Below are 14,871 nucleotides of genomic sequence, written 5' to 3'. Positions count from 1 at the left end.
GCCCCTGATAAGATGGAAACAACATCTCTCTGAATATTCATAAGTCATTTCAGATAATACATGCATAAATCCAAATGACAGGATGACTAGGAGTAGTGACATTATACTCATTGGGACTATGTTTAGAGAACTAGAAAGGGCAGCAAAGACATATATTTCAAATTAATTATGCATAGGAAGATGTGGAAGAATTGCAAAGAGTACATAATTTCAAACTACAGATAATAGTGGCAGAGTACCCTGTGTACCTTTAAAATTGCATCTATACCAAAGTATTATAAAGAATACAATGTACTAAATCCATATATTGATAATAGAACATATTTTCAGTAGTTGGTTGGAAAGGGTTTTCATTGTTCTTAATAAAAAAAGAGGCAAGCGATCCTGAATCAGTCAGCACATATGTGCTGGTTAAAATGCACACATACCTAGACCCAGGTGAGCTGCAGCGAGTGCCCAGCCAGTTGTCAGGAGCTATGAGAAATGGCTACCAGTGTTGTAGGGTCTCTGGAGGGAGTGAAATGGGGAAGGGGCATAATGGGGCAGACAGAGGAAACATTGGACTTACTGTAAAAGCGAGGAAAGTCTCTGATTTGTGATAGGGGAAGGTGGAGCAGCAGTAGGATAGAAGTACTCAGACTCCCATAATGAATCCAATAGCATGTGTCCTCCATTAATAGTAATACAAGCATTCAGGCAACCAAAGCATCAAAGTGCGGACTATGAACTCTCGTTTTTGTAGAAACGTATCTCTTTCAAGCCTGAACAAGTTTTCAATAGCTATATCATTGTAAATTATTGTATCTATTGATGAATATAGGATTCCTGCATCTCCCAGGTAATCAGTCTGGCACCTTTCACAATAATTAAATCTATTTAATACTAATAAATCAACTTCCCATTAAAATTACAACAGCTTTCAATACATTTGTTTGTATTGGGTAAAACGTCATTTCTCAAATCTCCCTTCCTGACATAAGAAGATCCAGTGCTTCATGCACTGCCCTTGGACTTAGACCGACTTCGATACCCTGGTTTGCATGACCTTGGACTTAAACTCTCTGTACCTCAGTAAAAGATAAAGCTGCTATATTTTAAATGCATGGTGAAAGGAGAACTACGTTTAAGAGCGTGGGGATCTTGAACATGATCAGAGAAAGCATCACACAGTTCATGAGAGGCAGGTAAACAACTGAAACAAATCAGATGACTCAGCAACAGTGTAAAAGCCAAGTACAAGTGTTGGACCAGAAGCAATGAAGAGCAAGAGATCTAGCCTTCTAATGTGAATAGAAAATATAATTAAACTTATTATTTCAGCTTAAAATAAAATAATTCTATTAAGACCAATTTTAATAGTTGATTTAAAAACTATCCTGATGACATATATTTGTACTTAGTTTGCTGGTTTTGGTTTGGGTTTTTTTTTGGTAAGGCAACAGAATAGATTATATGTCAGTGACCATTGTCCAAAAAAATGTCAGATCTATGTTTGTCATCAGAAATGGTTATATTGATTTTATTAAGTGTTTCAAGATCGATGTGCTGTATTTGAAAATCAACACTCCTAAAAATTAGCATACATATGAATTAGCATTCATATATAAATGAAACTATATAAAAAAGCAACATCGAAATTAAATAAAACTTATTTAATGTCATTTGAGATAAAACATTAAATATTCATTTCTATTGAACCTACCTTGTATTCTGCAATGAAAGTCATATTGCAACATCCTAATTCATCAGCTCTCTGAACTAGCCATCAGGCTGCCTCTCCCCACTGTTTAATAATGTAGACCAAACCAACTGGTAAAGTCATCCCTGGAGACAAAACAAAAAAAAAACACCATACAGCAAGAATATTATTTTCATTAGCTTTTCAAATCACTGACATAGCATAAATGCAGGTGCTGGAGCTTTCATCTTTTTTAGTGAGGAAAGTCAATTTAACAGTGTCCTCAGTTCAGTAAAACATTTCATCTGAGCTCTTACCATTAAGCCAATTGTTAACCCCTGGCCAATACAGCATTCAAGTTACATTGCAATTTCAGCACGTTTTAAATGCTTTGATTCAACAGGGACATAGCTTTTTAGTATCAACATTTCCTTATCAATACTGTGAATTTCCCTATTAATTCTATATTTTGGAGATTAGAAAAACATTATCAGTTACTCTTCTCAGTCACTATCTTCTGTATTGCACAGGCTGTCTAATAAAATTTCCATGTGGTAGTAAAATTACTGTAACAAAAGCGGACTTTTGTTTAACAGACAAAAGAGCAAATGAAAAGAAGCAGATGTGATAGTATAGCATGGAAATAAAGATAGTATCTGAAAAAATAGCTGCTAAATTCTCAAGGCAGGCATCTGAGGAAAACAACGCTTTGACCAAAAAAGGATCACTGTCTGTCTTAATGTTCAACAGCAGAATGAGTATTTGGGCATTTTTGGGTAGAAATGTGTTTTAAAGCCATAAAGACTTTGGCTTAAAAAGCTTTTTCAGAACAGGTAGCAACTGAAAAAGGAAAAGGAATAATGAAGATGTTAATTGTGCATCCCACAGCTTTAAAGGCTTGACAAGAGGAGAGTCTCATTCTTTTTTTCCTGTTTTTCCTGTTTTGCCCCTGGTCTGTATTAACCAGAGAAAATAATTTGTGAAGCTGAGGATTTCCAGAGTGCAAAATACCCTGGAATGGGCCCAGTGAGTACTTTCTCTTACTTAAAAGGAACCTAAAAATAGTAAGTGGCCACTTACACTAAAGCCTGCAATTTTGGAGAAGAAAGGCTTTAGGACTTTTCAAAAATGTTTACTTTATGTGTGGCTTGAAACAGTTTTGGAGATTTGAGTCCAAAAGCTAACAGTAAACAAAGCTGCTGTTTGCTAGAGAGATTCTTGTGCAAACCTTACACTCCACAGTGAGGACTGATTCTTGGGTAAAGGTACATCCAAGCGGAGAGGAAGACCAGAAAGGACAAGAGCCAGGATGCACTAACTGGTAACAGTTTCAGAACACAGTGGTTCTTAACGTGTAATTAAGCGGTGGACCTCCTTTGCATGGTATACTGTGAATGTAAAGAGTTTATGCAGGTTTGAAGAGAGACTTGACAACCTAATAGAAGAAAAATCTATCACGGTTCACTGAACGAATAGGAATCGGCTCTGCTTCAGGAAGTCCTTGAGCTGCAATTGATTTAAATCCCTGGAAAGTATCAGTCTGCCCTGTTCTCTTCCCCAAGGTATGTGCTTTCAGCTGCTGGCCCATTTCGTGATGGATCTTCCTTTTCTAGCCACAAGCAAATTTCTACCCGTCTACCCACGAGCAAGTTTCCATGCTCTCAGCATGAGAAACAACCTAACAGTTTGGCTATTTGCCTGCACTGGTTGTGCTCTAGTGTGCGCTTGCAGAATACATGAGGATGTAACTTTGCAAGAGAGACTAGAGCCAGATTTAGGAAATTGTTCCCAACATTACTGCATCAATAATTTGAATGCTGTAACTTTATTCCTCAAGGGATGCCCACGCCACAGCGTCAGCACCTGTAGGAGTACCTCACAGGCGCAGCTCGCACAGCCCCTGTGCTGCCACGACTCTGCAGCAGCAGAGCCCCTTTTGCCAGCAGCAGCTGCTGTTGCCTCATAATAAAAAGGTCTGGAAAAGGCTTCAAGGCATGAAATAAATTCTTAATGAAGCCGCCCACTTTATTAACTCATTAAAGGCATAGATATTAGCTAGATCCAACTGTCACACACCACCAGGACTGAAAAAGCCATGATTTCTCTGGATAAAATCTTAAAGAGCACAAAGAGAGCTCTAAGGGGTCTGGCAAAGGAAGGAAAACTCAGCTGGCTGTTTAATTTATGATCACTAACCAGATATTTCTTCTGTCTCATTTAAAGCTGCTTTCAGAGGAAGAGAAGAAAATTCAAAACTGCAACTGAAGTGACACAGCAGTAACAAACATTGGCTCTCTCCATGGGAAACAAGGTATTGTATTTGTCACAGCTAATCTTATGAAAAGGCTGTCAGCTGAAAACACATGTTGTCATGGGCTTTCCTCAACAGCCAGGTGAGTAAACAAAATGAATGGGAATTCCTGCCTAGACAACACTTGTTTCTTCATTTTGACCCATTCCCTCTCCCCTCCCCAAGAAGCCCTTCAGCACCTGGGCTCCACACAGCTGGGCACACGTGCTCCCCCAGCCCTCGGTACACAGCACGTTTTGCTGTCTCATTTAATTTACCACATCTGCATCAATCCACCTGAAGATTTGTAATCCTGGTTGCGTGCTGTGGAGGGACAAAGGCCTCCAGCATGGCGAGGCTGAATTTCACATGAAAAATGTGTGCATTAACTGGCCTAACCGTGAGTTCTTGAAACTCTGGGAAATGAAAGGAGACTCCACATATTTCCTTTTTTTTTCTCTTTAAAAGAATAGCCTAATGCATCATATGATATTTGCTTCTTAAAATGCACCCACCAGAAATTTAATTAAAAATGTTTTTTCTGCCTTCATAATCACTACACAGGCAGCGCACACATAAGGCAATCCAGAATATTTCCGGTATTACGGTGTGTTGCTCCTTCAACAAACTGAAAATGCTCCATGGAAACACTGACATAGAGAAAGAGAAGCAACTACAGTACTTACATTATTTGTTTCTGATGTGGGTCATTTAGCAGCATAAAAAGCCTCCATCACTGGAGGAAGCTGTTCGTATCCTCACCACAAACTGTAATGTTTCTGGCTTTAACTATGCCTTACTGAAGAATTAAATATGTGCTAAAGAATTAAGAACATATACAGATTTATAAAACACAATCGTCAGAACTGAGAGACGGGGATTCAAGTAGAAATCTTTGTCCTGCCTTACGTACATTTGCCTGTTTTCCTTCTAGCCTTTTCCCCCCAAACCACTTCATTTCTTCTTCCATTAGCCTCTGCTTTTGCTCCTGGATGGATTCTTTTTTCCACCGTTTCTTCCCTTATGTCTTTTTCCTCTCCCTCCTTATCTCCTTTAAACTGAGTATGAAAGAAATACTTTTAGCCAACTCAGCCTGCTAGGCCTGAATCCTTAATAATTCCACTGTGGCTTGTGGACTTCATGACTAACAAGAGCCCATGTCACCAGAAACCTCACCAGACTCTTTTCCATCACCTCCTGTCACTACAAGAGTTTAGGAGCACTCCTGAAGGAGACAGACAGCCAAGCCATCTGGAATTAAGGCTAAATCCTTTATTTCCAGCCACAGGGAAGCTCAGAACTCCTCAGCAGAGAGAGGATCTGGTTTTGCTATACGGGAAAAACCTTCATTTTGGGGAGCTGGCAGGTGAGATCTGGTGGGATCCCACCTTCCCACATGGGAGGTGCATCAGATGCAGGCTGCGAAAGAGCCAAGCGCCTTCCTACCAGCTGTCTGTGTCATGGCTCTGTTCACTGATGCAGATTGTTAAAGGTCAAAACAAGAAAAAAAGTCTTTTCTGGAAGTTAGGAATTGTGCTTGTGCTTTGGATTGCACACCCCAAACGGGAGTGTTATGGCCTGGACTCACTTCAAACCCATCATGGAAGCAGTCAGAGCCTGCAACCTCTCAGGTTACTTGTGTCCAGTCTGAACGTAACCAGCAAGCAGCAAGGAAAATGGATAAGAATTAGGCATTGAAATCCAAAGTTTGTAAATCAGTGATGAAATATGTGATTGCCAAGGCACTGAAATCTTCTGAGAACCAGGCCCTAACTGAACTTTACCTGAATCAGTGTAAACCTCCACTGGAACTGGAATATAATCATCCTTCACACTTTAGATCATGCAATTATTTGCATACTACAGGTCTCAATTTACAGCTGTTTGATAAATATTAAAATTAATAACAATTTCAGGTGCAAAATGCTAAGGAGAAATTGCTGCTAAAATCAGAGCTCTGATGCTGAATTAGCTCATCTGGAAGCTGTCCATGCTCTCATAGATCTGATGTAGAGGTTGCAACTTTTGCTGATAGAGCAAATGATTATCAGTGGCAGCAACAAAAGGCTGTTTAACTCTGAACCATTCTGTGGGTGAACTTCCAGTCGAGCTGCCTGGGCACATCAACGACAGCAGCATCCACTGTGGATGGTGGGCATTGTAAAGCAAAACTCAGACTCACCGCTGAAAGAGCCCAGCAAGTCACACCAAAGCAAGAAAGAGAGAATAAGCAGTATCTAGGGTCTACTAGTAAGAAGAGGATGAAGGAGGTGTGGCCCTAAAACACCATGCACTGAGTCATAACCTTTTCTTAATTTTTGCCCCTTTCCTTAGCTCCATGCAGTCACATGATACTCCATTTCTGCAAGACTACATCACATGGGTTTGCCAAAGGAAAAAAATTCCATGCTTGTTTCTTCCTAAAGAAAATAGGATTGTCCTCTTAAATTACAACCAGCAAAGCAGCAATTCCTACTGCTCCTTCCTGCTTTTATGCACAGGGATATTGGGAAGAGATTTCAGTACTTTTTCAAAGGTTTTAGACGCTACTGCTTCCAAAAACATTATGATGCAGAGGAGAGAATCACTTTCCAAGTAAAAGTATTCCAAGGACAAAGCACCAATGCCTAGGTGCTTATTGCGCTTGGGTACCTCATGACAACTTGGGTGACAGGAATTCATGTTGGAATGACTGTGCTCAGTGAGGGGAGCAGAGCGCACACTTCGATGCTCACCCAGGGTGTCAGAGTGGAGCAGTTCTGATGTATCCCCTCTGATACACAGGTCTTCCTGAAAGCCAGTCAAAGGGCTCAGGCTGCCTCAGACAAAAAGACACAAATAGGAAAAAACTGCTAAAAACACAAAAGATCCAGTCCCAGGGCAGTGGCAAAAATGAAGCATTAACCAGTGTCACTTCATTGTACTGAGAAAAAAAACCTCTCTTTGGTTAGCCAAGACAACATTATGATTATAGCAACTCATTGTTCAGAATAATTTACTGTTCTAGACGGGGAATCCTGAGATAGAGCTTGCTTAATTTGTGACAGAGATTGCATGACCTGGATCCCATGATAGCGGGGAGCTACACTTGCAGACCTGTATTCCTTCAGCATCATTGGGCCCATCACCATCTTGCTTTCCACTCCCTCAAGCAAAGTTTCTTTTGTTTTAGTAAATTAACCAGCACCTTTCTATACAGAATATCATGGATCTTTCCCTGATTTCTAGAGAGGGGAAGGGGAAAAAAAAAGATATTCAATCCCCACCCCAACCCACCAAGGAATTAAGACTGCTTAGAGGGTCTGAATAAAATGAAAGATGAACAACATGTTTGTTAAATGTAATAATGTGGGCCCATATGGAAGGAGTAGCTAAACTGTCCTTTCCCGTGAAAGAAACTGAACAGATTGCCTAGAAATAGGCAACTCCCATTCCCTTTACTGAGAGAAACAAATGCCATCCAGATGGAAATTATCAAATGGATCAAACAGCTACACTTTATTCCGAAATGATCTTTGTTCTACTTCTCACTCGTTATAGGAAAAGTCTTTTTCCTATATCCCAAATGCAGTTAAGAGAATATTATTTATTGTATGCTCAGTCAAAATGTTCTGTATTGAAGGTTTCCCTGATGAGATATTGATCTTGTCACACAAAATGGGGGAGAAGAAAAGTGTCCTTCCTAATGGGAATATTCATTTAAGATCTCTGGAATCTGTTAATTCCCATTAAGGCCAACACGTGACTGAGGATTACACTGCCCTTGTGGCGCAGAGGTCAACTCTGCAGTTGCTTCCTGATGCCCAGGGTGACAAAAAGCCTTTTCAACAGTCCTGTCACTTGCCAGGTTTTACAAAGTGAATGTTGCCAAGTCCCAGTGAAACCACCTTGAGGTTCTTCAGCTACGTTTATCTGTACTGTCCTACGGGTAAATATTTCATTTGGAAATTAGTGCTGAAAAAAAAACCAAATTAAAAATAACGAAAACCCCTCATCTTTGGCCCTATATGATTATATCTGGCACGTATGACCAAATTCTATAATTTGGGGGACATTTTCAAAGAGGAGTTAGTTACCAACTGAAAAGGAAAGGCAATGAAATTTGGATACCTCATGCCTTCTTAAGACTTTGAAAAATCTCCATAACATTTTATGTGGTAAAAATCATATTTGTTTAAGCACATCCTTTTATAAAATTCTGATTATATTTATGAATTTTTATCTCTTATGCTATTGAGTTATATAAGCTCTGGCTATATAATTTGTTACAATATGATTTTCTTTTCACCAGAAAACCTACAGCAGCACAAGTACAGTCTTTTACGAGGACATAAAACTGTTAACAGCTGTGGCTGGTGACACAGCACCACAGCAGTGAAAGGATTAGATGAAGAGCATCTAATCTAACTAGACCATGTAACACTACTTTTTATTTCACATTAATCATTGAGCATGAGTTCAACTTGTGTCATAGGTCTATCAGGTGGGCCTATAAATTAGGCAATAAATTATAAGTTGATTTTTTATTGGTGTGGTCATTAACAGATAACACTGAGTTCAGCTGCAGCAATCCAAAAATACCAAGGATCCCACGGCTTAATGTGCAGAAGGCAGCAGTGCAGCTCCCAGGGCCTGAAGTCCCTGTGACTAATGTTTTATTCTCTTTGAGTGTCGATGCATGGGTGTCACCTTTGTAATGGCTGGGGATATAAATACTTTCCTGCCAAGAGAAAACACACCGGGTGCACTGACTGTGGGAGCAGCATAAACGCTCTGTCAAGGGACAGAAGGGAGGGGAGAGTCCTGTGCGAAGGAGTCCCAATGTAAAGCACGCAGATGGAAATGCAGTTCCTTCCACTGATAATGAATGGAGATTGGCAAGCAGATTCAGGCACTCTGTACAACACTGTGACTTGGTAATCAGTCCCAAAACAATTGTTCTGGAGCAGGAAGGAGCCCCTGATGTTAAGCTTCCAGAGTACCCAGTTGAGATGCACAAAACAATATACTGCTATGACCTCTGCTCAACCGAGAGCTCAAAAGTGGTAAATCATAGTAGGACATATATTGTGACATTTCAAATAAGTCTTACAGACAAGACAATGTCTTCTGAGGGAAAAGTTAGGCTAGGAAATAAAATATGAAAGTTTTTACATTCAAATAGGGTCAGATTTATCCACAACAGAAGTTATTACTCTTACTAATACTGCTGAGGCTATTGTCTTTTTTGTATCTCATTTGTCTATAAAAACCTTAATTTACAATGTACCCCAGTACTGCAGAAGAAACTAGGTTTATTTCAAAATAGGAAAGGGGTGTTTCTTTTCATGCTAGAATTTAGAAAATTTTTTTAAGGACTATTATTAAACTGAGGCAGAGCCTTCTTCTCAAAATGGTTTATTAAACTGAAAGATGAGTCTTGACAATCACATTATTCTCTCCCCAGTGTCCAGTTTGCCAGTGCAAAGAGCAGTGTTCATTCTTAGCAGACATGTCATCTTCCGGAGACTCGCAGGAATCTGAACGATTGCTTTTAATTTAGGAGCAGCAGAAGCTACTTCTCTCCTTTACACTATGTAAAGCTCCCAAGGAAGCATACGAACAAGGGTTTGTTTTAATATCACCTTACTTTGGACACAGAAATTAAGAAGAACACAAAAGACGTCAGAAGCCCTCTGAAAGAAACACCTGAGTTTATGTGATTTCCCAGGAGAATGGCAGTGCTGCAGGTACTAATCCAATGAAGAAAACTCTCCCCAGCCCAGGCTGAATCCATGTGTATGAATACACTATTTTATAAGTTGTTGCCCTCTCTTCAGCATTGTTCTATTTTTCACTAATCAAGGGGAAGCACACACAGCTCAAGAGGAGCTCACAGTTCACAGATAAAGAACAGTGAGTCCAGTTTATTTTTATGTAAAAGCTCCAGAGTATTAGCACTAGACCTGGCATACGCTCAATGCCTCACTTGATGAATGTTGTCTCTGATCTGGCAGGGTCTCAGGAGAATTTGTCAGGTCAACAAGGCTTCAGATCTACATACACATTTTATTTCCTACTTAATATATTTATAAACTGGTACCTAAACATCTTACAGTGAATCCAACAAAGTTGGTGACTAAATTAAGACAAAACTATATCTTTAATCCAAGGTATAAGTACAAAGGAAAAGTCCTCAGCTAGAATGTTCAAAAAAGAGCTAGAACAACACAAAGGAGAGGTTCCCAAGTGTTAATGTCCATTATCTCTTATGAGAAGGCGAGTCCAGTGCCCAGAGCAGTCACCTGGGACACAGGAGGAAGATTTCAAGCCTTTGTCCTGCTAGGCACTACCAGATCACCACAACCAAGACCCATATGACCTTGGTCACATTTGCTACTAAAGTACTTTGGGAGGGAATCACACTCCCTTTCTTCTGCAGTGTAGACTTCACATTGAGGCAGTCCCCCTCCACTTATCTTTACAGTCAGTGAGTTGAAAAGGCACCTCTGGAGTGCAGGTCATCTTGCCTATTTTAGATGTACATGATGATGAGATGAATCCTGTCCTGTAGATCAAGAGCTGATTTCTCTTCATGACTATCAGGGACCTCAGGAGACTAACTCAGACCTATACATGTTCCACGGAATCCCACTCCCTAGAGCATGAATTAAGCTTAGTTCCTAAACACATGACAACAAACTCCCTGCCTGGGAGACAGACATCTGACAGTGACTGCTGTGAAGGTCTGCAGTGTTGGCTGAGCTGTAAGCAATAAAGACCTTAATTCTGTAGCCTAGTAAAGGTGTTGTGTCACCCAAGAAGAACCAGGAAATGTTGAGTCAATTGTCTGTCCACGTGGAAAAGTCAGTGCAAATCCCAGTCTCACAGAGATGTCAAAAAGGGGGACTACAGGACTGTGCTGTTCTGGGAAAGATGCAGATATCGAATATAATAAGCAGTGATTTTTTTCTGGCTCTCCTAAGCATCATCACACAAGGTACTTTCTGTTCTGAACCCAATTCAGACTACCTAACACACTGGGATACTTGTCCACACCAGTTGCAGCTTCGTTTCTTAGGTTTCAAAAACCTGAAGAGGTTACTGCCTACAATACCTTCTCCAACACTCACTCACAGCCAGCCACCTGCTACACACCACTATTTCCCTAGAACTCCTTGCAGAGCTCCTTCTGTGGTCATCTGCTCTTTAGCAGGTTCATTTTGACGGAAATGGTTTCAGGGATTTATCACTTGAGCAACCACACTGTTCTGGTCAGGAGATGGCAATTTCTCTTCATGGAGAGGAGGCAATGGGGCCATGATGAGCTACGAGAGGTAAGTTAGGGGATGAAAACCTCTGCAGCCATCACAAAAAAATACATGACCAAGACCCCTACCTCCCAGATCAGAATTAGGAATAGTCCTCCATGAGACCGTGTCTTAATTTAGTGTTGATAATGCTCAGTGTGCTTTTAATTAAAGCTCTTTAGTCAGACCTTGGCTTCTCTACACTTCTTACCAGCTATTGGATACAGACAGTATACTTCTGCCTTGCAAAATGATGAGGTATCCAGATCATATAGGAGTCATATAAAGTAGATTTGTTATTTATTTCTGCCCAGCTCATGTACCTCAGACAACCTGTCTGCTCATCCATAAACTGATATTTGCAAAGGATCTACCATCCACAGAAGATCCCTAATTAACTGTTCATTCAGAAGCCACATAATCTTAGTGATCATATTCAGCATGGAAAAGGCACAAAAATTGTAAGAGAGGCAGAGGCAAGTGGGCCCCAGCCTCTCACTATTGCAGAGCAGCCACATGATGGACTTCAGTTTCTTCTACAAATAGGCTCCTCTGAGAGACAAGAACAGCCTCATGCCCCCCAGGCAAAGTTCCCTGTGCAAACAGTCACACACTAGTGGTACCCTCCAGCTAGGCAGCCTCACCCCTAGGTTTTTAAAGCCCACTCACCAGAAAGGATCGTCTGCAGCCAGCTGGAAACAAAGATGTGGCTGCTGAGAGACAGAGTTCCCCGCCCACAGATGGGAAAGCATGGAGGCAGCAGCCAGCAGATGGTGGGGGCAAGGGAGGGCAACAAAAGACAGCTACGTCCTCCTTTTCTAGCTGCAGCTTTCACTAAGAGTGAGAAAGAATCGCTTGTGACTTTCAGCCTTGGAGCCACGTTACAAAAATCGACAATGTGCTCCAGGAGCTTCCCACTTAAAGAAGGCTTTGCCAGACAGCCATATGCTGAGAGGCCACAGCACTTCAAAGCTTCTCGCTCTTGTCCAAATGCAATTAATACAAGCCCAACCCAAGCAAACTTCATGGAATCTTTTACTAAAATTCGCCTTTACTCTGCTCCCTGTTCTCACACCGTGACCAAAACTGCAGGGACTAGGAAGAACAGATAAAATCTAAATTTCTGAGTAATTGTTGAATAAATGTTCCCAGTAACCCACCAAAAAAAGAACTCTCTCTCCATCCTTAGATGTTTGTCATGATTCACTAATGGCTTGAACATAAACACAGTTTCAGTGCCTGAGAAGCCAGGCTTACAGCTGCTCTGGATCACCAGACTGAAACTGAGCTGCTGTGGCACCCTGGTGAACCTGACCCATCATCTGTAATAAGAACCTCTAGCTATTTTTTTCCTTTTTTTTTCCCTCTTCTTTTTAAGAGCTGCTTACTCCACAAGTCATACCTTTTTCTCTCAAGAACTTGCTATGCTAAATTTAAGTTTCCAAAGGCAGATAGGTTATATTGCATGAAATACCACATTGGATACAGTTCAAGAGATATTTAACAAGGGTGCAAGTCAGTCTAACTTCCACTGTCGGAGCTTGGCATCTTCCCTAGTGATGCCTAACTCCCACCCAGTAAAAGTTCAATAGCTTATGCATATAAAAGCAAGACAAACGTACTGAGAATATTTTATACAACCACTGATCTTTTTTATTCCCCTCTTTCAGCAGCAAAAAAGACAATAGGGAGCTAAAATGCTACAGGGCAAGTGTCCCTCATTGGCCTGGTCCTCCGTCACCCACACTTGGGCTGACAGGTGGAGCACATGAGTTTCCTTCCCATGGAAACTAGTGTATTTGGGAAAGGGAAGAGAGACTGATACATACCTGGATTTCAACCTGCAGTGGAGTCAAGGTACAACCAGAATTCCCACTGCCAGTCATCGTTTCCTCTTAAGGTTTAAATTCAGTCTTTAAAATAATAATAAAAACCCCCCAGTCTCTTCTGATGTCCCTACTTCTATTGGCAAATCCCAAAGGAGAGAGGAAAAAAGAAAGAAATGAAAAAAGAGAGAAAGGTCTGCAGAAAGTGACTTCTCCCTATTATTTTATACTACCTTTATTTATGTCAATCCCCATGCAATTATGCATATATATATATATATGCACAAAAATATTTTATACAATTTATATGTAAACGAACACATTATTCTGTGGTTCACCTTTATCCTGACAGATAGGACCAGAGCTACAGACCAGGGAAAGACAATATTCCTCACTAAATGTAATAGGCCAAGGTTTCTGAAATATTCCATTTTCTGTTCTAGCCTTTTGTTTTCTCTTTTTTTCCCAAGAAAAAGCTATTGCAAGAAAGATGGACTTAAGTCAACACTACCAGCTACCTGACCTGCTGAGAATATAGTCAAATTTTCTTCAGTGTTGGAAGAAAGTGATGGATTTTATCCCCTTTTTTTTTTTTTGTTTGTTTGTTTGGTTTGGTTTGGTTCAGTTTGGTCTGTTTTTTACACTGGTCATAGCAGAATGGCTATTCCTGCCAGTGGTTTTTGATTTTCAAATTCCAGTTCCGCCCTCAAAGGGGGGACAAAATACTCTACAGTGCATTTGTATCCTCTGGTACACCGAGAGTTTCCTTTTAAAGTATATCTTTCACACAGCCTTTAAAAAGCACTATGCACCATTTCAGGTTACTACTTCCATGTATTGCATTTATATTTCTAAATAATACTTCTGTTAAAACTAGAGAGAAAAGAGATTACTTTGCTGCTAAAATGAAATATTTTGACTTTAGTACCAGGGACTTCGAGTCTAGAGAAAAAGAACTATGCAAATATTGCCTGAATATGTAAATAAACACTCATTTGATGTGAACTATTGACCCTAGCAAATAGTTTTCTGTGCTGTTTCAAACAAGTTCTTTGTAAGTGGAAGAGCCTGAATGGGAAGCAGGCTCAGTGAGCCTCTGACAGTAGGAAGCATACTGTTGTCCAGCTGCCTTCCAAGTGTCCTGATCATCCAGTCAAGCACAGATAATGCCATTTGGCTCAGGTGGGTCCATGGATGACAAACTGCAGATCACAGATGAGCCAAACCAAATCAACTCTTCAGATATGTTCCGTAAGCACACTGCTAGTGATCACCCTTAATTTCAAAAAACCCCAAATAATTTACAGAATAAGGGGCAATATTAATTATTCTGAATGAGTCATGCAGCAAGTTCAGACTCCCAAAGGACCTCAGCTTGGCAAGGCACCACTACACACACCATCTGGCCTGCCACTGTATGTTTTGGAGCTGGTTTCTATAAATGACTGTATTTAAAGAATTTGAAGGACCTTGTTTGATGGTGCAATGCATCATCTAGTCTTCTTGTACATCAATTAGCGCATAATTATTTGGCATAATCCGACTATTGCTTCTCATTTGCCCATTCAGTAGTGGGAAAAAATGGAGGAGGTATAAAGGTGTAAAAAAGAAAACCTTTAGCTGACCCACCTTTTCTAATGCTGTTGCATGCAGTACTCCAAACTTTGCTGTTAAATTATTAGCATTCCTTCACCATAGTATCTAAACTCTTGCATTTTAACTTAAAAGAAATTAAAAGCAGCTGAAACAACTGCCCAAATGACAACTGTGGTATCTGCACATATTTAA

At 40.4% G+C, this 14,871-nt stretch overlaps 1 protein-coding gene across 2 annotated transcripts in view; it reads right to left on the bottom strand.

Annotated features, from left to right (window-relative positions):
* Nucleotides 1-1,568: 1,568 nt before the first annotated feature.
* The window catches only part of C4H4orf50 (chromosome 4 C4orf50 homolog), a 53,182-nt gene continuing 39,879 nt past the window's right edge, over nt 1,569-14,871 (bottom strand). For both annotated transcript variants that reach the window (XM_064449115.1, XM_064449117.1), the window contains one exon: nt 1,569-1,824. The gene's annotated coding sequence lies outside the window, so the exon portion shown is untranslated. The remainder of the gene's footprint in view (nt 1,825-14,871) is intronic.

The sequence above is a fragment of the Phalacrocorax carbo genome, chromosome 4, assembly GCF_963921805.1.
Source record: "Phalacrocorax carbo chromosome 4, bPhaCar2.1, whole genome shotgun sequence".
Lineage (NCBI taxonomy): Eukaryota > Metazoa > Chordata > Aves > Suliformes > Phalacrocoracidae > Phalacrocorax > Phalacrocorax carbo.
This window is presented reverse-complemented; position numbering and strand designations above follow the sequence as displayed.